Below are 24,048 nucleotides of genomic sequence, written 5' to 3' on the forward strand. Positions count from 1 at the left end.
AACCCCTGCATCCTGCAGTGAAGGTCTATCCACCACCATGGACTCTTCTGATGCACCATTCAAACCCTCAACCCTTTTCACAGCTGCTAAACTAAATCTTTGTGTTCCTAGCTCCAACAGTGCAGTAGTATCTAACAATACACAACAATACCGACAAATCTAAAATAATTAAGAAATATAGATATATGTGAAGACACACAGACAGACACACAGACACACACACCCACAGACACACAGACACACAGAACAAACACACAGACAAACACACACTCACCTTCCTGCCAACTTTAGACCATTTTCACTACAACCAAAATAACATCTGTTAAATATGTGTATGGACCAATAACATCTGTTAAATATGTGTATGGACCAATAACATCTGTTAAATATGTGTATGGACCAATAACATCTGCTCAATGTGTGTATGCCAACAATAACATTTGATTTAAATGGCCCCTGGGTGTGAGAATTCAAAATTGAAAAATATATTGAGAAAGGTTGGTAAACCAATACATAGTCAGGGTTGGGGTCAATTCCATTTAAATTCCAGTCAATTCAGGAAGTAAACCAGGAGGAATTATACAGGGACCTGTTGATCTTCATGGAGATACAGCGCCTTCGGAAAGTATTCAGACCCCTTGACTTTTTACATATTCTGTTACATTACAGCCTTTTTCTAAAATGGATTCAATTGTTTTTGTTCCTCTCATCAATCTACACACAATAGCCCATAATGACATCACAACACCCCATAATGACATCACAATACCCCATAATGACATCACAATACCCCATAATGACATCACAATACCCCATAATGACATCACAATACCCCATAATGACAACACAACACCCCTGAAAGATGAGTGGAATCTGTGTGGGTAGCTGGACAGGTAGAATGACTGACAGTGAAGGTGAACAGGTGGTCAGGGGTCAGGTGACAGAGGAATGGATGAGACTGAGGCAGGAATTCCTTTAACCATAAAGTGGTATATTTACTGGGTAGTCCGTGCTGCATAACAAAGGAAACAGAATAGCATGTATCCAATCAAATTCATGATCACAAAGGTCAAATCATAACAATCATTCTCATTATTAACATAATTAGGTAAATCAGCAATTCAGTTCAATAAGAAGTGTGTGAGGAAGGAAGGAAGGAAGGAAGGAAGGAAGGAAGGAAGGAAGGAAGGAAGGAAGGAAGGAAGGAAGGAAGGAAGGAAGTATTCCAGATATAAAGCAGGTAACTTTTTTTGCCATTTTAATATTTTAACATTTCGCATCCTGTATTTTTCCTTGAATGCTCACCTTCTTGTTTTTCTAGCTGAAACATGATGTGGGGTCATTCACAGTATTGTATTTATTTCATTTTTTATTACATCATAATCATGTGAATAATAAAAATAATTCTATCAGTTATTTCCATCAGTTTGATATCAGAATTGATCAGTTCAACAAACAATGACGTTTCATATTTCATCCTTTCAGGTTTGTCTTCATATGTACTATGTAATTTCATGACATATTAACCATATATCGATGGCATAATTGGCCTGTGATGATCTGTAGGGCCGTGATCATTGTCCATTTACATTACACAACAGGTTTGAAGCCTGCGCTCCGCGGTAATAACTATAAACAATAACTGATGGAAACAGATCCGGTGGACTTACGTTGATTCATGGACACACAGAATTAAGGAAGAGAAAGGTTGGGCGATGGCGAATCCCTCCTTTTAATCAGTTGAGATCTGTCGGACATTTCCCCCTGACCTAATTAAAGCGCCCCTGGCCCAGCTGAGCAAGTGGCCATGAATTAAAGGACGATTCCACCAAGTACTTGGGACTTTTCTATAATTTTTATTTTCCATAATGACAGAAGCAAAATCAGGTTTTTAGACATTTTAACATATTTGTTTTTAACTACCCAGAAATATAACTTTAACATAAGTATTCAGACCCTTTACTCAGTACTTTGTTGAAGCACCTTTGGCAGTGATTACAGCCTTGGGTGTGATGCTGCAAGCTTGGCACACCTGTATTTGGGGAGTTTCCCCATTCTTTGCAGATCCTCTCAAGTTCTCTCCCTTACCACCTGTCTCCTCCCTCTCTCCCACTCCACCTCTCTCCTCCCTCCGCATTTCCCTCCCTCCCTCCCTCCACCTCCCCACTCTCTCCTCCCTCCACCGCTACCTCTCTCCCTTCCCTCCCTCCCTCCCCCTCCACCTCTCTCCTCCCTCCCGTCTCCTTCCTCTCCCCACGTCTCCTCCCTCCCTCCCTCCACCTCCACCTCTCTCCTCCCTCCCTCTCTCTATCCCTCCCTTCCCTCCCTCTCTCCCTCCCTCCCTCCACCTCCCCACTCTCTCACTCTCTCCTCCCTCCACCTCATGTCCCAACACAGGTAGTCCATGTTTAAGGACCTAGAGGAAGAAATGGACCTTACGGGTAGAAGACTGAAACATTTGAGGTTTGTTACATTCTTATATAATTTCATGTAGAAACATGTTGTGGAGAAGTTAGGCTTTCATAGAGAGACAGATGATTTAAGGGAAAGACATTGAAGAATTGTAAAGTTAATACAATACTGATTTCAACTTTCAAGAATGATAAGTTTAGTATTATTTACATTGGTGTTGATTGATATTGATTAGCCTAATCAATATGATCCAATGTGATGTTATAGGCTACAGGGCTATGAGGGTATTATTGGTAAAGGCGACTGACAGCGCATTATCGTGATTATTATCCGCATGATGAAACTACGTTAGAAGACATGAATCGGAATTATCTAAAGCTGTCACTAAAGAAAACGCTCTGTTTCGTCAAGTCAGTCAAGTAAAGTGACGAGCAACAATGGTCATAGAAACTATTTAAATGTAGGGCTAAATCAAAGATGAAAATGCTTTCTGGCGACACCGATCAGGAAAGTGGTGGTCCGTTTTGCTCACTGCTGTGCGCTCGATATAACTTGGCCGGTGCACCGTTGTATTATTTTACCCACTGGTTCAATCGGTGTCGGCACACCCTTCTTCTGAATACAAGCCCCAGTACAACGGGCGAGAAAAACTGATCGCACCTCGTGTGAATTTGTGGGAGATTATTCAATGTAACTAGGTACAGTTGCTATGCTGAGAAAACATCAAGCCAATAATTATATTGGCCGGATGCAGAGATGTCATCTGGTGCAGGACTCCAATATTAGCAGGCAGTATTTAGGCAATATTTAGACTGTCCAGTTTGAAGAGCTAAGACAGAATGGCTATATAAGGAATGGAACATATATACAGCTGTCAGATGTGGGCGTTAACAAGCAAGAACTGAGATGAGAAGATAATGAGGGGACTCTATACGTTATGCAAAGACAGAATCCTATAAAGGCAGGAATCTGTAATATGAGAATTTAGTCTTTTCAATGGAGGGGCTCGGCTCTGTTACGTGTGTAATAGGGTCCTTCCATGGAAGGGCTCAGCTTTCCTACTCTGTATTAAAGTCTATATTGAATTCACAGGTTCTAGTAAAAGTGGTACATTTCTGAGTCAATATTCCACCACAAACTCAAGCAGTGCATGTGTGTATTCACTAAGGGCACTTTCCCAATTTACGAAATGACGCCCTTCTTATACACGCCTTTCCTACGTACTTGTCATCAGTTTATATTCAGACTTACCTTATTAAGTTGAATAACGGGCTTTGCAGGCGTGGTTCCATCGCGTGCGCTGAATAAATGTAATTTAGTCACTGAAAACACCCACTTGCTGGCCAACAGATTTTCTGGTGAAGTTGTCATTCAACAGCGTTTTCACACGAAAGATATTGATAAATAATAAACACAGCGGTTTGATTCATCCTGAAAGTTGTCATATTCAAGTTGAATCCATGAAACATTGGAAGGTGTAAAAAAAAAAGTGTACAATAGAGGTTGAATAGGGAGCGTCCTATACATCTACCCTAATTCTCACTAATCATGGAACTGTATGACAACGGTCCAGTCGTTGTGAACCGAGCACCCGGTTTAACCTGTTCCGTGGGGTCTGAGTTCCATAATGATTCAAACAGGTGATATGTTCCACATTGTTGCACAACTTTAGCCTGATGCTAACGACCCTCAGGAACAACTGACGTGACAGAGGAAAGTGTAGGTGAACAGAATGCAATGATGCAAAATGTAAGATACAATTTGAGGAGAACGAACACTCAAGTGACAGTTATAAATGTATGTGGGTATTACTGAGCGTGGTTCTCGATAGTGGCTGATATTTAATGACATTATACAAATTAAAAAATACAACGGAGAACGCCCGGACATAGCCTATAATTAAAACATTCCGTAGCTCTTACATCAACTTGGCAGGTTCAGTCCTACAGAAGCCTAAAGCGGAGGTGTTCACATTACATCCACACCAATTATGAGGTCACACCAGTATCGGTGCGTGGGTAAAATCACTGTTATTAATATATAATTACTAAATCCGAGACAATAAGAAGACACAGTGGTAGAATAAATTCAACCATACCTTTGTTTAATCACAAAACCGGATAGAAACCTCTGTCCAGTGAAGTCCACAAAGCATATTGTATTTAACAAACAGTTACATGACCTACAGCATGGTCAAGCAAGTTAATGTTTCCGACATTTCTGGACCACTAAACAACTATTAATTTAGAACCACAGAGAGTTACTGCACGTTGTAAAGAATGGTTCATGGTACTGATGTCTGTGCGTGTTCGTACAAGTAGAAAAAACATGTTGACTCACCCTACTTGTAGAGAAACACCAATGACATCCTCCTCTCTGTCATGTTGACAAAACGGTCTATCACTCTGTTATACAGTACACTGTCTATCACTGTTATACAGTACACTGTCTATCACTCTGTTATACAGTACACAGTCTATCACTCTGTTATACAGTACACAGTCTATCACTCTGTTATACAGTACACAGTCTATCACTCTGTTATACAGTACACAGTCTATCACTCTGTTATACAGTACACAGTCTATCACTCTGTTATACAGTACACAGTCTATCACTCTGTTATACAGTACACAGTCTATCACTCTGTTATACAGTACACTGTCTATCACTCTGTTATACAGTACACGGTCTATCACTGTTATACAGTACACTGTCTATCACTCTGTTATACAGTGCACAGTCTATCACTCTGTTATACAGTACACTGTCTATCACTCTGTTATACAGTACACTGTCTATCACTGTTATACAGTACACGGTCTATCACTGTTATACAGTACACGGTCTATCACTGTTATACAGTACACGGTCTATCACTCTGTCATACAGTACCCACTTTTCTTGTTTGTTGTCCTAGGCTACATGGCTAAAATGCTTGCTCGCTAGCCTAACTTCCATTCATGGGTAACATTAGCTAGTTAACATTAGCCTTCTACATCTAGCTACATATTGAACTTCTATCCTCTCAGGCCAGGAGCAAAACAATGTATGAATTAATGGTCGGATCAGAATCACCGTTATAATCATTGGCAGTATGGAGTATTAAGTAAAACCACAAGTTAGAATCCCTATCTACATCCATGGCTAATTTAGGAAAGGGACAATTTTAACCTCTTCGCTATAGGGGGCAGTATTTTCACGGCCGGATAAAAAAACGGACCCGATTTAATCTGATTATTACTCCTGCCCAGAAACTAGAATATGCATATAATTATTAGCTTTGGATAGAAAACACTCCACAGTTTCTAAAACTGTTTGAATGGTGTCTGTGAGTATAACAGAACTCATTTGGCAGGCCAAAACCTGAGAAGATTCCAAACAGGAAGCACCCTCTCTGACTATTTCTTGGCCTTCTTGATCATCTCTATCCAAAACAGGGGATCTCTGCTGTAACGTGACATTTTCTAACGCTCCCATAGGCTCTCAGAAGGCGCCAGAACGTTGAATGATGACTTTGCAGGCCATGGCTGAAAAACAGTAGCGCATTTGGATAGTGGTCGATCTGAGAACAATGAGACTGGGGGCGCGTGCACGAGACGACTCCATGTTTTTATTTTTTCGTCTTTGAACGAAAACAGGGTTTCCCGGTCGGAATATTATCGCTTTTTTATGAGAAAAATGCATAAAAATGTATTTTAAACAGCGTTTGACATGCTTCGAAGTACGGTAATGGAATATTTTGAATTTTTTTGTCACGAAACGCGCCGGGCGTGTCACCCTTCTTTACCCTTCGGATAGTGTCTTGAATGCACGAACAAAACGCCGCTATTTGGATATAACTATGGATTATTTGGAACCAAACCAACATTTGTTATTGAAGTAGAAGTCCTGGGAGTGCATTCTGACGAAGAACAGCAAAGGTAATCCAATTTTTCATATAGTAAATCTGAGTTTGGTGAGTACCAAACTTGGTGGGTGTCAAAATAGCTAGCCATGATGGCTGGGCAATCTACTCAGAATATTGCAAAATGTGCTTTCACCGAAAAGCTATTTTAAAATCGGACACCGCGATTGCATAAAGGAGTTCTGTATCTATAATTCTTAAAATAATTGTTATGTTTTTTGTGAATGTTTATCGTGAGTAATTTAGTAAATTCACCGGAAGTGTTCGGTGGGAATGCTAGTTCTGAACGTCACATGCTAATGTAAAAGCTGTTTTTTGATATAAATATGAACTTGATTGAACAATACATGCATGTATTGTATAACATAATGTCCTAGGAGTGTCATCTGATGAAGATCATCAAAGGTTAGTGCTGCATTTAGCTGTGGTTTTGTTTTTGTGACATTATATGCTAGCTTAAAAAAATGGGTGTCTGATTATTTCTGGCTGGGTACTCTGCTGACATAATCTAATGTTTTGCTTTCGCTGTAAAGCCTTTTTGAAATCGGACAGTGTGGTTAGATAAAGGAGAATCTTGTCTTTAAAATGGTGTAAAATAGTCATATGTTTGAAAAATTGAAGTTTTCGGATTTTCGAGGAGTTTGTATTTCGCGCCACGCCTATCATTGGATATTGGAGCAGGTGTTCCGCTAGCGGAACGTCTAGATATAATCCATAGTTATATCCAAATAGCGGCGTTTAGTTGTGCGTTCAAGACACTATCCGAAGTGTAAAGAAGGGTGACGCGCCCGGGCGTTTCGTGACAAAAAAAAAATCTAAATATTCCATTACCGTACTTCGAAGCATGTCAAACGCTGTTTAAAATCATTTTTCTCGTAAAAAAGCGATAATATTCCGACCGGGAAACGTTGTTTTCGTTCAAAGACTGAAAATGTAAAATGGACTCTTCACGTGCATGCGCACACCCGTTTCATTGTTCTCAGATCGACCACTATCCAAATGCGCTACTGTTTTTCGCCCAGGGACTGCAGAGTCATCATTCCCCGTTCTGGTGCCTTCTGAGAGCCTATGGGAGCCTTAGAAAATGTCACGTTACTGCAGAGATCCTCTGTTTTCCATAAAGAGGCTATAGAAGGCCAAGAAATGGTCAGAGAGGGCACTTCATGTATAGAATCTTCTCAGGTTTTGGCCTGCCATATGTGTTCTGTTATACTCACAGACACCATTCAAACAGTTTTAGAAACTTTAGGGTGTTTTCTATCCAAATCAAACAATTATATGCATATTCTAGTTTCTGGGCAGGAGTAATAACCAGATTAAATCGGGTACGTTTTTTATCCGGCCGTGAAAATACTGCCCCCTATCCTAAACAGGTTAAGGAGAAGTGTATCTTTAAAATGGTGTAAAATAGTCGTATGTTTGAGAAATTGACATTATTATATTTTTAATGTTTTGCATTTCGCGCCCTGCTGTTCCATTGGATGTTGGCTAGACGTTCCGCCAGCAGAACAGCTATAGCCAACAGGTTTTAACTATCCCCCTCACCCTCTTGGTCGGGGACCCAGAACTGCTCTTCAGGCCCATAACCTTCCCAGTCCACTAGGTAGTGAATGCGACCTCTCAGGCGTTTGGAATCAAGGATGGCTCGTATAGCGTAGGCAGGTTCCCCTCCGATGTCCAACGATGGGGGCATACTGCGGGTAGACTGGAGGATGAAGGGGACCGGTTTTAGCAGAGACACATGGAAGGACGAGGAGATTTTATACTGATGGGGTAACTGGAGGCTGTACGTGACAGGGTAGATGCGATGGGTTATCTTGAAGGGACCAATGAAACGAGGACAGAACGTTTTGCAGAGGAGGCAGAGCCGGATGTCTCTGGTAGAAAGCCACACACCGGGGTGAAAGAGTGGCGTAGGTCGGCAACGTCTGTCGGCAAAGCATTTCTGGGTATTAGAGGATTCCTGCTGATGCCGGTGAGCGGTCTCCCATACCCGCTCACTACGCCGAAACCAGTCGTTGACAGCTGGGACAGTACCAGGCTCCACCTCCCAGGGAAACATGGGGGGTTGGTAACCAAGGACACACTGAAACGGAGTAATGCGGAGGGATGAGTGCATGAGTGAGTTCTGAATGTATTCGGCCCAGGCCATATACCGACTCCAGTCGTGTGGAGAGGTAGAACATTGTTGTCGGAGGTACTTCCCCATTTCTTGGTTCAGGCGTTCCGTCTGCCCGTTGGTCTGGGGGTGTTACCCGGAAGAGATGCTGAGAGCGACCCCCAGTCGGTCACAGAAGGCTCGCCACACCCGGGAGACAAACTGGGGCCCACGGTCAGAGATGATTTCCTCCAGAATCTCATACAGACGGAACACCTGCTGGAACATACACTCCGCCAATTCCATGGCATTAGGTAGATGAGGAAGAGGACCCAGATGACACATTTTTTAAAAACAGTCTACTATGACAAGGATGGTGGTATTACCAGAGAATTCAGGAAGGGAGATGACGAGGGCTTTTGGTTTGGGCGCAGACTGGACAGGAGAGTACGTAATCCCTTACGTCGGATGCCAGTGAGGACCACCATAACTTCCGGGCTAGAAGTTCGGTGGTTCATGTAATGTCCAGATGTCCTGACCCCAAGGACATGTGACAACATTGCATCAGTTGGGGTCTAACAGCTGCTGGTACGTAACTCTTCCCAGCTGGTGTCTCAGGAGGAGCCGGGTCTGAGGTTAGGGCTTCTTGTATGGCAGAGTGAACCTCCCACTGTACCGGTACCATAATGCAAGAGGAAGGCAGAATGGGTGTAGGGTCTGAGTTACTGGTCGGAAGGTCAAACTGGCGAGAGAGAGCATCAGCTTTTAAGTTTTTCTTTCCAGGGATGTAAGTAACATGAAAATGGAAGCATGTGAAGAATAGAGCCCAGCCGGCTTGTCTGGAGTTTCTCTTGGCCCCTCTGATATATTCCAGATTACGATGATCTGTGAGGGGATGTTTGCACCCTTCAACCAGTGGCGCCACTCCTCGAGGGCTAGCTTGACGGAGAGGAGTTCTCTGTTTCCCACATCGTAATTCCTCTCAGCGGGGGATAACTTCCTCGAGAAGAAGGCACAGATATGTGATTTTGAAGGTGTTCCCACCCGCTGAGAGAGTATGGCTCCTACTTCGGAGGCACTGAATTTCCCTGCGAGCCCTCTTCGGTAGACGGTATGTAAAGCAGCCTCATTCCATTCACTCCCTGCAGCCATGGTGCGGAACTCGAAGGCGTACTCGGCAGCTAAATTGCGTCCTTGATGAAGTTCTATGAGGAGGTCTCCTATAGGACGACTGGAGGGGGAGTGATCGAATACCTCTTTGAAGAGGGTGTGGAAATGGGTCTCGGATCTGAGTTCTGTGCTGTTGGCAGTCCACATGGCGGTGGCCCAATCCAGGGCTTTGCCTGTGAGTAGAGACACAACAAAATCCACCCTGCTCTTGTCGGTGGAGAAGATAGTGGGGTTGTGCTCAATGTATTTGCTGCATTGCATCAGAAATCCCTGACATTTCCCAGGTGAACCGTCATATTTTCCAGGCATGGATATGAACGAAGGAGGGCTATGGGTTACAATACCTGGCATCGGAAGAGTAGGGATAGGCTGGCGGAGAAGATTGCAAATTTCCCCCATAAACTCCTCTTGCAGGGTTAGGAGCCGCAGTAGCACCGCTGAATCCATTCCGTTTTTAGTTGAGGTATTTTGTAATGAATATTCAGGGAAAAACTGTGTAGATTCACGCAGAGCGCAGCAGATGTTGATTAAGCCTTCGCAGAAGGCAGGAATCATGGTCACAAGCAGGCAATGGTTAAATACAGGTAGAAAGTCAAAGAAATCAAACAATACCTCACAACCATACAAACAGAAAGAACTGAACTAAATAGGGAGCTGATGAGGCCAGGTGAGAAACAACACAGGTGAAATCAACAAACAAAATTGAAAGACAGGGCTACGTTCCAGAACACAAAGAAACAGGGCTACGTTCCAGAACACAAAGAAACAGGGCTACGTTCCAGAACACAAAGAAACAGGGCTACGTTCCAGAACACAAAGAAACAGGGCTACGTTCCAGAACACAAAGAAACAGGGCTACGTTCCAGAACACAAAGAAACAGGGCTACGTTCCAGAACACAAAGAAACAGGGCTACGTTCCAGAACACAAAGAAACAGGGCTACGTTCCAGAACACAAAGAAACAGGGCTACGTTCCAGAACACAAAGAAAAAGCAGAACCTTACACTTGGTATAGAATAAATACCTGCCAGCTATTTTAACTGTCTGTAATGTCTACTTGGTAAATGTTCGTAATGTCTACTACCGTCTTTCAATCTAAACTGTAACGTCTTTTTAGTTGTGTGTACCCCAGGTAGACTAGCTGTTGTTATGTAGTCAGTGGATCCAACCAGGTAGACTAGCTGTTGTTCTGGAGTCAGGGGATCCAACCAGGTAGACTAGCTGTTGTTATGGAGTCAGGGGATCCAACCAGGTAGACTAGCTGTTGTTATGTAGTCAGAGGATCCAACCAGGTACTCTAGCTGTTGTTATGGAGTCAGGGGATCCAACCAGGTAGACTAGCTGTTGTTATGGAGTCAGAGGATCCAACCAGGTAGACTAGCTGTTGTTATGGAGTCAGCTAATGGGGACCCAAGTCAAATCACATGAAGTCTCTGTTTTAAACAGACAGTAAATGTGTTGTCATTGTTAATGGTTCTTCAATGTTCAGAAATATTGACTGTTCTGTTATCTCTCATTGTAGCTGAGTGAGCTGTGACTTACATCTAAAATGAGCCTCTCTGGGGAGAGAGAGGAGACCACTGCCTCTAAAATGAGTCTCTCTGGGGAACGAGAGGAGGGGACCACTGCCTCTAAAATGAGTCTATATGGGGAGAGAGAGGAAGAGACCACTGCCTCTAAAACGAGTCTCTCTGGGGAACGAGAGGAGGGGACCACTGCCTCTAAAATGAGTCTATATGGGGAGAGAGAGGAGGGGACCACTGCCTCTAAAATGAGTCTCTCTGGGGAGAGAGAGGAGGGGACCAATGCCTCCAAAATTACCCAAGACACCAGTTCTATGAGGTAAGTGATTCAATGTAAAATATACAGTTCTCTTAATGATATAAAACTAAGAGAAAAGTGTTCCCAAATGACATAAAATGTTGGTCTACATCATTCACTTAAAACTGTATCTTTATAAAGAAACATCAGGACTTATAGATGTTCCATTATACAGTTGTTAAAAGGAAGTAGATGAGGTATTGATGAGATATTGATGAGGTGATCTGTCTCCCTGTTTTGTTCAGTGTTCAGAAGCCCAGAGCAGAGTCCCCTACAACCAGCCTGCTATCAATGAAGAGTGATCAGCCACCTGCTTTCAGCCAGGAACCATTACCAGATGACAATAAGGAAGTGGAGAGTTTGGACAGTGAGGATGTATTAAAGATCACAGACAACCTTCTGGACAGAAGAAGTAAGACTGTGTTTCATACAATATTACAAAGAACGGTACAAAAGCCCTTATAAAACACACACACAAACTTATGAGTCCCAACTCTCATTGTTTTCCTACAGGTCAAACTCTGCTGACAGTCCAACAAGACATTAAGGCTAAACTGAAACATAAGTATCAACACATATCTGAAGGAATTGGACACCATGGAAACCAAAGTCTTTTCAAGGACATCTACACAGAGCTCTACATCACAGAGGGTGGAAGTGGAGGGCTCAATAATGAACATGAGGTTAGACAGATAGAGATGGCATCCAAGAATCAAACCACACAAGAGACACCAATCAAATGCAACGACATCTTCAAGCCTTTACCTGGACAAGATAAACATATCAGAACTGTGCTGACAAAAGGAATCGCTGGTGTTGGAAAAACAGTCTCTGTGCAGAAGGTCATCCTTGACTGGGCAGAGGGAAAAGCAAATCAGGATGTTAATTTCATGTTTCCTCTTCCTTTCCGTGATCTGAACCTGAAAAAGGACCAATACAGTCTGATGCAACATATTTCCCACTACTTGTCAGAGCTGAAAGAGATTGACAGCATTGAAGATGGTGAAACCAAAATTGTTTTCATTTTTGATGGTCTGGATGAGTGTCGACTTCCTCTAGACTTCAAAAACAATGAGAAGTGCTGTGATGTCACGAAGCCAACCTCAGTGGATGTGCTGCTGACAAATCTTATCAAGGGGAATCTGCTTCCCTCTGCTCTCCTCTGGATAACCTCACGGCCGCAGCAGCCAATCAGATCCCTCCTGAGTGTATTGACCAGGTGACAGAGGTACGAGGGTTCAATGATCCACAGAAGGAGGAATACTTCAGGAAGAAAATCCCAGATCAGAATCTGGCCAATGAAATCATCAAACACATGAAGACATCAAGGAGCCTCCACATCATGTGCCACATACCAGTCTTCTGTTGGATATCAGCCACTGTGCTTGAGATGATACTGAAAGAGGCAGAGAAGGATGAAGTCCCCAAAACTCTGACCCAGATGTACTCACACTTCATATTCATCCAAATAATTCTGAAGAACAGGAAGTACAACATAGCCACAGAGACAAACCCAAAGGAACTGTCTCAGTCAGACAAAGAGATGATCCTGAAACTGGCAAAGCTGGCTTTCCAACAGCTGCAGAAGGGCAACCTGATCTTCTATGAGGAGGACCTGAGAAAGTGTGGCCTTGATGTCACAGAGGCATCAGAGTACTCAGCATTGTGTACAGAGATCTTTAAAGAAGAATCTGGCCTGTACCAAGACAAGGTCTACAGCTTTGTGCATCTGAGCATTCAGGAGTTTCTAGCAGCAGTGCATGCTATAGAATCATGTCTGGACAAGAAGGAAAATGTTTTCTCCCCTACTGGTGATGATGAAGAGAAGGAGTCAATCCAGTTGTCTGACTTACACAGGAGAGCAGTGGACCAGGCCTTGAAGAGTGAGAATGGACACCTGGACTTGTTCCTCCGCTTCCTTCTGGGTCTCTCACTGGAGTCCAGTCAGAATCTGTTACGAGGCCTTCTGACACAGACAGGAAGTACAACACAGACCAATGACGAAACAGTTGAGAGAACAGTCAGATACCTTTCAGACAACATCGAAAGGGAATCCTCACCAGAAAGGATCATCAACTTGTTCCACTGTCTGAATGAACTTGGTGCCAACTCTCTAGTTGAAGACATGCAGACCTCCCTGCATTCAGGAACTCTTTCAGAAATAAAACTAAAACCTGACCAATGTTCAGCCCTGGCCTACCTGTTACTGATGTCAGAGGAGGTGCTGGAGAAGTTTAAACTGAAGAGATACAACACATCAGAGAAAGGTTATCAGAGGTTAATGCCGGTAGTGAAAACCTGCAAGAGAGCACTGTAAGTTCTGTTATTGAGTTGATGTTTACAGTATCGTTATTCTGGAGGATTTGTATATCTAACAGATTATCTCCTCTCTCCAGACTGGATGGCTGTAAACTGACATATAAATCCTGTGAGACTCTGGCCTCAATTCACCAGACACCAAACTGCCCTCTGAGAGAACTGGACCTCAGCTACAATGACCTGGAAGACAGAGGACTGGAGCTGCTCTGTGTTGGACTAACCAGTCCACTCTGCAACATACAAACACTAGTGTGAGTTAACTATCTTTAGTATCCACTGTTTCTTTGTTGTTTATTTATTCATAGTTATTATGAATGTTAAAATTATTTTAACATATACATAACATGTGATAAATGTATTAAACAAATGTAACGACTCTTTTGGTGTGGCTAGCAGGATGGAACAATATCAGTCTAAGACATAGGAGATTAAACCTGCTGGCATATTTATTCTAAATAATAGAATCACAAAGGTTCTCAAGCTGTAACTGAAAACAAAAGGCTCTAATGATCTGAACCTAGAGTTAGACTTAACTTTAATGAAAACTAGCTAGGCTGCTACCCAGTTTCACTTGCAGTCCGGCTTGTTTTCCTGTGGAGACCACAATATCCAGCCAGAAGCTCTCTCTTGCTGAACTAAAGCAACACCTTAAATGTCCCAGGTGCGTTGCAGCATAACGAGGCTAAGTGGTCTCAGGTGTGGATATAGCCCTGCAGCCTAGCTTGCTGCAGCCTACAATGCTGGTTGTGGGGTGTGGCTGATGCTCAAAACAGTGGCTTTCCCCGGCCACATTACTGGAGGCACCACACAAAGGTTAAATATCTTGAGTGAGTTGGTATGTTTTTAACATGAGTTATTCCTCAGCATTGTTGAAGGCTCATTTCTGATTGGCTAGAAGGGCATTCTAGAATGCACAATCAAAACAGATAACGAGACAGTTGGAAAAGATATGATGATGTGATTAGCACCTATACATGCAGAGAGAACATGCAACAAAGTTACAGAAAGCAAAACCCAAATTGGATACATTGTAAACACAGATCCAGCGAAGTAAATTGGATACATTGTAAACACAGGTCCAGCGAAGAAAGACGTAGCTAGCTAGCTAGCAATTTATTTGTTTTTTGCAGAGAATTTTTTTTCAGAGCATTTGATGACTACTGTTGCAGACATGACGCTTTTGAGGGAGCATGCAATTGGCATGGTGACTGCAAGAATGTCCACCAGAGCTGTTTCCAGAGAACTCAATGTTTATTTCTCTACCATAAGCCGCATCCAACGTCGTTTTAGGTTTGCTGATGTCAACTTTGTGAACCGAGTGCCCCATGGTGGCAGGAGGGTTATGGTATGGACAGGAATAAGCTACGGACAATGAACACAATTGCATTTTATTAATGGCAATTTGAAAAGCACAGAGATACAGTGACGAGATCCTGAGGCCTATTGTCGTGCCATTCATCTGCCGCCATCACCTCATGTTTCAGCATGATAATGCACAGCCCCATATTGGATCTGTACACAATTCCTGGAAGCTAAAACATTTCCCAGTTCTCTCATGTCCTGCATACTCACCAGACATGTCACCCATTGAGCATGTTTGGGATGCTCTGGATCGAAAGTGTACGACAGCGTGTTCCAGTTCCCGCCGATATCCAGCAACTTCGCACAGCCATTGAAGAGGAGTGGGAGAACATTCCACAGGCCACAATAAACAGCCTGATCAACTCTATACGAAAGGAGATGTGTCGCGCTGCATGAGGCAAATGGTGGTCACACCAGATACTGACTGGTTTTCTGATCCACGCTCCTACTTTAAAAAAAGGTATCTGTGACCAACAGATGCATATCTGTATTCCCAGTCATGTGAAATCCATAGATTAGGGCCTACTGAATTAATTTCAATTAGTTGATTTCCTTATGAACTGTAACTCAGTTCAATCTTTGAAGTGGTTGCATGTTGAGTTTATATTGTTTTGTTCAGTGTACTTTGCTGTTATTCTGGCTGCAGAGGTCTAGACTGTGTTAGCAACGGTGTATCACCATATTTCCTCTCTTCAGACTGTCTGGCTGTAACCTCACGTATGAATCCTGTGAGACTCTGGCCTCAGTTCTGCAGACACCAAACTCCCCCGTAAGAGAACTGGACCTCAGCTACAATGACCTGGGAGACAGAGGAGTGAAGCTGCTCTGTGATGGACTAAGCAGTCCACTCTGCAACATACAGACACTAGTGTGAGTTAAATATCTTCAGTATGAGTTATTATGTGGATGTTTTAAACATGTGTTAATTATGTGTTCTTCTGCCCTCTAGTCTAGGTCAGTGTGGTCTGACAGAGGGTTGCTGTTCAGATCTGGCCTCAGTCCTGAGTTCACCCAACTCACAACTGAAACAACTGGAGCTGAGAGACAATGACCTGCAGGACTCAGGAGTTACACTGCTGTCTGCTGGACTGGAGGATCCAGACTATAAACTACACACACTGGGGTAAGTACAGCTGTTTCAGTCAGGTCGGTACTGAGCTGAGTTACACTGCTGTCTGCTGGACTGGAGGATCCAGACTGTAAACACACACTGGGGTAAGTACAGCTGTTTCAGTCAGGTCGGTACTGATCTTAGTAAAACAAATACTCTGAAAATCGAATATTTCATCACAATGTTTGTGTCATGGACAAATGTATTGGTCCTACAAGATGATTGACACCAATACACCAACCTAGTCAGCTGTTGTGTCTCTCTGTAGGCTGTCTGGCTGTCTGGTCACAGAGGAGGGCTGTGCTGCTCTGTCTTCAGCTCTGAGGTCAAACCCCTCCCACCTGAAAGAGCTGGACCTGAGCTACAATCACCCAGGAGACTCTGCAGGGGTACTGCTTTCAGCTGCTCTGGTGGATCCCACATATAAACTGATGAAGCTGAAGTAAGTCAGAGTAGATGTCCTAATGGTGTGAGCAGCGGTCGTGTCATACAGGTACAATACCAATGATGTGAACCCTTTGGAATTTTCTGGATTTCTGCATCAATTGGTCGTCAAATTTGATCTGATCTTCATCTAAGTCACAACAATAGACAAATATAGTGTGCTTAAACTAATAACACACAAATTATTCTTGTCTATATTGAATACATCATTTAACCATTCACAGTGTAGATTGGAAAAAGTATGTGAACCCCTAGGCTAATGACTTTTCATTAGTTGGCTAACCTGGAGTCCAATCAATGAGACGAGATTGGGGATGTTGGTTAGAGCTGCCTTGCCCTATAAAAAACCCTCACAAAATGTGAGTTTGCTATTCACAAGAAGCATTGCCTGATGTGAACCATGCCTCGAACAAAATAGATCTCAGAAGACCTAAGATTAAGAATTGTTGACTTGCATAAAGCTGGAAAGGGTTACAAAAGTATCTCTGAAAACCTTGATGTTCATCAGTCCACGGTAAGACAAATTGTCTATAAATGGAGAAAGTTCAGCACTGTTACCACTCTCCCTAGGAGTGGCTGTCCTGCAAAGATGACTGCAAGAGCACAGCACAGAATGCTCAATGAGGTTAAGAAGAATCCTAGAGTGTCAGCTAAAGACTTATAGAAATCTCTGGAACATGCTAACATCTCTGTTGACGAGTCTACGATACGTAAAACACTAAACAAGAACTGTGTTTATGGGAGGACACCACGGAAGAAGCCACTGCTGACCAAAAAAAAACATTACTACACATGTGAAGTTCGCAAAAGAGCACCTGAATGTTCCACAGCGCCTCTGGCTAAATATTCTGTGGATAGGTGAAACTAAAGTTGAGTTGTTTGGAAGGAAGGAACACACAACACTATGTGTGGAGAAAAAAAGGCACAGGACACCAACATCAAAACCTGGAAAGTATGGTGGAGGGAGCCTCATGGTTTGGGTCTGCTTTGCTGCCTCATGACCTGGACAGCTTGCTATCATAAATTTGGGAATTCATTTTTCCGTTGATCAAGACATTTTGCAGGAAGGCTATCTGTCCGCCAATTTAAGCTCAACAGAAGTTTGGTGATGCAACCGGGCAATGACCCAAAACACAGAAGTAAATCAGAGTCCTGATCTCAACCCGATTGAGATGCTGTGGCATGACCTCAAGAGTCCGGTTCACACCAGACATCCCAAGAATATTGCTGAACTTAGACAGTTTGTAAAGAGGAATGCTCCAAAATTCCTCCTGACCATTGTGCAGGTCTGATCCGCAATGACAGAAAACATTTGGTTTGAGGTTATTGCTGCCAAAGGAGTGTCAACCAGTTATTAAATCCAATCGATAGTCTCAGAGTTGAACCATTTTCCAACTGTTCAGCCAAAACTACAGCTGTATGGTCTCCGTGGCCTATAGAGTTGTAGTTCTTAACCTCTCTAGGCGAGGTGGGACGAAATCGTTCCACACTATTCAACAGCCAGTGACAAATCAGAGCGCCAAATTTAAAACCACAAAATGTCATAATTCAAAGTTCTCAAACATAGGACTATTTTACATCATTTTATAGATACACTTCTCCTGAATCGAACCACGTTGTCCAATTTCCAAAAGGCTTTACAGCGAAAGCAAAACAATAGATTATGTTAGGAGAGTACATAGACACAAAAAACACACAGCCATTTCCAAGCAACTAGCATGCATCACAAATACCCAAAACACAGCTAAATGCAGCACTAACCTTTGATGATCTTCATCAGATGACACTCCTAGGTCCTTATGTTATACAATACATGCATGTTTTGTTCAATCAAGTTCATATTTATATCAAAAACCAGCTTTTTACATTAGCATGTGATGTTCAGAACTAGCATACCCACCGAAAACTTCCGGTGAATTTACTAAATTACTCACGATAAACGTTGACAAAATACATAACAATTATTTTAAGAATTATAGATACAGAACTCCTTTATGCAATCGCTATGTCCGATTTTAAAATAGCTTTTCGGCGAAAGCACATTTTGCAATATTCTGAGTACATAGCTCGGCCATCACGGCTAGCTAATTTGACACCCACCAAGTTTGGGACAACCTAAACTCAGAATTACTATTATAAAAATTGGATTACCTTTGCTGTTCTTCGTCAGAATGCACTCCCAGGACTTCTACTTCAACAACAAATGTTGTTTTGGTTCCAAATAATCCATAGTTATATTCAAATAGCTCCGTTTTGTTCGTGCGTTCAGGTCACTATCCGAAGGGTCTCCAGTGTCACTGTCCCCAGGCTGACCACTCACAAATTCTCCTGCTGTTCTTCGCCCAGAGACAGCAGACACCCCATTCCACTTTTTGGCGGCTTTAGAGAGCCAATTGAAGCCTTAGAAAATGTCACGTTACAGCACAAATTCTGTATTTTTGATAGAGATGCAACTGAAGGACAACAAATTGTCAGACAGGGCACTTCCTGTATGGAATCTTCTCAGGTTTTGGCCTGCCATATGAGTTCTGTTATACTCACAGACACCATTCAAACAGTTTTAGAAACTTTAGGGTGTTTTCTATCCAAAGCTAATAATTATATGCATATTCTAGTTTCTGGGCAAGAGTAGTAACCAGATTAAATCGGGTACGTTTTTTATCCGGACGTGAAAATACTGCCCCTATCCCAAAGAAGTTAACCATTTCAACATGTAGCGTTAGCTCCATATTGTCTATCCTCTGGTAGAGTTGTAATTTAACCAGCATCATCTGCCATGTTTTGATCGTAGAAAATTTGACCATTTGCAACATTAGCTTACACTGTGGTTTGCATGGTCTGGTGTGAATTGCGTCACGGGGGGCTTTTATACTTGAGTAGAAAAGGGGCGGGTCTCATCATGTTTGTACCTACCTGGGCGTGGCTACTGACTGAATAAATTACCGTAAAACAACCAATTCTCATTTAGAAGACTAAATCACATTGTTATCTTTCCAAAGTATTCTTATACTTATTAATTCATCTTGTACAACATTCAGAAGTAAACCTGACAGCTGGGAAATGTACACTTTTTAATTAAGAGATATAGTTATGTGTGTTTCCTGTCCTTCATGAGATCACCAAATGAAACACACGCGACATGACTGTCCCTTAAGTGTCCATGGAGCATTCCCACATTCTCAAAAATGGAAATATTGTTTAATTCTCCCATTTTGAGGATTAGGAGTTTCTAAAGTTCTTTGGTCTCCATGGGCTCTCTTACTCCATACTCCATGGCAGCGAAGAGAGAGAGTTTCTAGCAGGAATTTATGACCGTTGTAAAACCTGATGTGGGAGAGAGAGTAAGAGGGGAGCCACGATATACACCCCAAAAGGGCCACATCGTGACAATGGTGTGTTCAATAAATGCATGAAAACGTATAATTGTTTGTGTGTTATTAGTTTAAGCAGACTGTGTTTGTCTATTTTTGTCTAAATTTGATGACCAATTTATGCAGAAATCCAGGTAACTCCAAAGGGTTCAAATACTTTTTCTTGCCACTGTATGTAGTGGAGTAGGTTCAGTAACATGAGGACATGATGGTAGAATTAAGGGGAAGTTTACTCAGCAGGTTTAGCACTCCAACACAGCATACATCATCACCACATGAATACTCTTCTTCTGCATCTCTGATATCCTGTTGGAAATGTACTCCGTTCTGTATGTAGTAGGTAGGATAGAATACCTGTATGTCTCTAGTAATGAATTGTATTCCGTTCTGTATGCAGTAGGAAGGATAGAATACCTGTATGCCTCCGTTCTGTAAGCAGTAGGAAGGATAGAATACCTGTATGTCTCCGTTCTGTATGTAGTAGGAAGGATATAATACCTGTATGTCTCTGGTAATGAATTGTATTCCGTTCTGTATGCAGTAGGTAGGATAGAATACCTGTATGTCTCTAGTAATGAATTGTATTCCATTCTGTATGCAGTAGGTAGGATAGAATACCTGTATGTCTCTAGTAATTAATTGTACTCTGTTCTGTATGCAGTAGGTAGGATAGAATACCTGTATGTCTCTAATAATGAATTGTACTCTGTTCTGTATGCAGTAGGTAGGATATAATACCTGTATGTCTCTAGTAATGAATTGTACTCTGTTCTGTATGCAGTAGGTAGGATAGAATACCTGTATGTCTCTAGTAATGAATTGTACTCTGTTCTGTATGCAGTAGGTAGGATAGAATACCTGCATGTCTCTAGTAATGAAGTTGGATAGTGCACCAGAACAAAACAATATGGTTTAAATGTTGACTGCTTTATTAGGTTTTTGTCAGTCAATAACCTGTTTCTCCTACAGTGTGGATCATGGTGGAGAGTGCAGGCTGAAATCAGGGCTGAGGAAATGTAAGTGTCTTTAATCCTAATTAACTGTATATTCAGAACTATAGTATCATAGTAACTAATCAATACTTGCACTGTAACTACAAAACAACATTTTATATGAAGAAGTGGTTTGATTAAACTCTCCTTTTGTCTACAGATGCCTGTCATCTCACCCTGGACCCAAATACAGTAAACCCACACCTGGTACTCTCTGAGGGGAACAGGAAGGTGACATGGGTGGCAGAGAAGCAGCATTATGAAGACCATCCAGACAGATTTGATTGTCTTTTCCAAGTTCTCTGTAGAGAAGGCTTATCTGGATCTGGATGTCGTTATTACTGGGAGGTGGAGAATGATGGTGACCAGATTTACATTGGTGTGGTGTACAAAGGAATGAAGAGGAAGGGAGATGAGGATGACAGTTGGATTGGACTCAATAGGAAGTCCTGGTGTTTATTCTGCTCTGATAGTGGTTATGACTTTTACCATCCTGGAGTCAGTGTCAGAAGATCCATCTCTGATCCTGATCCTAACAGAGTTGGAGTGTATCTGGACTGGTCAGCTGGTACTTTGTCCTTCTATAGTGTGTCCTCCTCTGGTACACTGACACACCTTTACACAGAACACACCAGATTCACTGAACCCCTCTATCCTGGGTTTGGATTTGAGGTTTCCTCCTCTTCAGTGACTCTGTGTCAAATAGATGATCAACACAATCAAAGGTGAGTCATATAGCAATCAATCTAGGTAACATAATAACAAAATCCTCATCAATCATCCTACCAGGTATCAAGGTAAGACCAGATGCAGACACATCAAATTAACAATGGTTTAATATTCCAACAGGGGCAGGCAATAGACAGCTCAAGGCAGGCAGGGGTCAGTAAACCAGAGGTAGGACAAAGGTACAGGTCGGCAGGCTCAGGGTCAGGGTCAGGTACAGCCAGAGTGGTCAGGCAGGCGGGCTAAGTTGTCAAGACAGGCAGGGTCAAAACCAGAAGGGCGAGAAAATGAGAGACTGGGAAAAGCAGGAGCTGAGAACAAAAACGCTGGTTGACTTGACAAACAAGACAAACTGGCAAGGGACAAACAGAGAACACAGGTATAAATACACAGGGGATGATGGGAAGATGGGCGACACCTGGAGGGGTGGAGACAATCACAAGGACAGGTGAAACAGATCAGGGTGTGACACATCCGTCAGTTAAAGATAGATATATCTGTGTTTCAATCCACCGCATCCACGTGAAAGGTGGCAGAGCTAGGGTGTTTTGTCAGGGGACTCATCTGAAGTCAGAACCGTCGATGTGCCAACTTCTGTTTGTAGCGTCCGAATCGGTTTGGCTACAAATTAATTTGACCCCACAATGGAAAGGGGAGATTCTCACGAACACGATGGTGTTCTCCATTTGAAGGTAGTGTTGTGCCTAACCCTAAAAAAGGGGTTAATCACTATGTGTAAAACATATTTCCAAAGATTTCTTATATCTCCTACATGTAGGACAGACACTTCAAAACCTTGTCTTATGATTTATTTTTTGACTGTCTTCCATGTGTTATTCAATGTGTTTCTACGGGCTTAGATTAGTAGTAGTTTGATTAGTAGTAGTGGTGTGTTTTAATGTGTTCTGTTGGACCTACAGACAGTTAGATTAGTAGTAGTGGTGTGTTTTAATGTGTTCTGTTGGACCGACAGACAGACTGTATGTATGCTGTATCAAGCCTTTGTAAGTTGTATTTAGTTTAATCACTAACTATCCTTCTGCTTTACCAACACCAGAGATCATGGTGGAGAGTGTTGTATCAAGCCTGGACCTGAGAACACCAGAGACCAAGGTGGAGAGAGTTGGAGCAAGCCTGGACCTGAGAACACCAGAGACCAAGGTGGAGAGAGTTGTATCAAGCCTGGACCTGAGAACACCAGAGACCATGGTGGAGAGAGTTGGATCAAGCCTGGACCTGAGAACACCAGAGACCATGGTGGAGAGAGTTGTATCAAGCCTGGACCTGAGAAATGTGAGTGTTACCTGATAATTGTTTTAAAATCAAAATACGATAAAAGCGTTCATTATAGTCCCAGGCAAGGAACACAATCATGATCTATTTGGTCAAAAAAACTTAAAGGTAGATTCAGCAATCTGACGTAGATGCACAAAGTAAACAGCATAGTGGGTCAATTTCTACAACAACTAAGAGCAAGGCAAAATGTATCTGCTGTTTTGGTCCCGTGGCTACCACTCTGTAAGAGAGTGAAGAGAACCCTTGCACATGGGCAGATACTGTGTGTGACTGTGTGAGAGAGCAGTCAGGCATCTTGCTCATCACAATATCTGTGATGCTGCTCGTACAAAATAATTTAGCTGACTCTACCTTTAAGCTCTCATCCTAGGATCTACCAGAAATCAGGCCCCCAACATCTACAAAACATGGACCAGAACGATGTATCCTGCTTCCACAAACATTAATTAATATAACACTAATGTCAGATTATGGTATGCTAATGAGTGTACATTCTGAGACTGTTGATCACTTATATTCATTTTTATTACAAGTCTATTTAATAATTATTCATTCATTATTCCATGAGATTGCCCATTTTAAATAACAACTACTTTTAACTTCAGGGATTCCTCCGAGCTGCAAGACTTGTGAACATGTTGAGGTAAGTCATAATGTCAATTCTTACTTTTACATACCTGCAGGAGTCAGGCACAGTCTCAAAGCCAGGTGTGTACTGACCAACCATTCATACTGGGATATAGACAGTCCTGTGTTCTGCTTGTAGTCATGCAGGATTTTAGCTGTTGTCATATTTTGTCATTAGACAGTTTAATTGATAAATCACCAGCATTCCATGTAACATTGAATAAATACGTTAGATTAGTTACTTTGGTTAATGGGCCAGTTTCCCAGACACAGATTAAGTCTAGTCCTGGACCGTAAATAATTTTCTATTGAAACTTCCATTGAGCATGCTTTTTAGTCCAGCACTAGACTCAATCTGTGTCCAGGAAACAGGCCCCATATGTATTACTGAC

General features: G+C 42.3%; 1 protein-coding gene and 1 pseudogene across 1 annotated transcript in view; both read left to right on the forward strand.

The window, feature by feature from the left end:
* LOC106597325 (NACHT, LRR and PYD domains-containing protein 12) overlaps positions 1–24,048 on the forward strand; it is a 141,546-nt gene that overhangs the window by 111,964 nt on the left and 5,534 nt on the right. The gene's annotated exons all lie outside the window — the stretch shown is intronic.
* On the forward strand, positions 1,021–24,047 carry LOC106597690 (NACHT, LRR and PYD domains-containing protein 3-like; annotated as a pseudogene).

This window comes from Salmo salar, unplaced genomic scaffold, assembly GCF_905237065.1.
Source record: "Salmo salar unplaced genomic scaffold, Ssal_v3.1, whole genome shotgun sequence".
In the NCBI taxonomy this organism is placed as follows: Eukaryota; Metazoa; Chordata; class Actinopteri; order Salmoniformes; family Salmonidae; genus Salmo; species Salmo salar.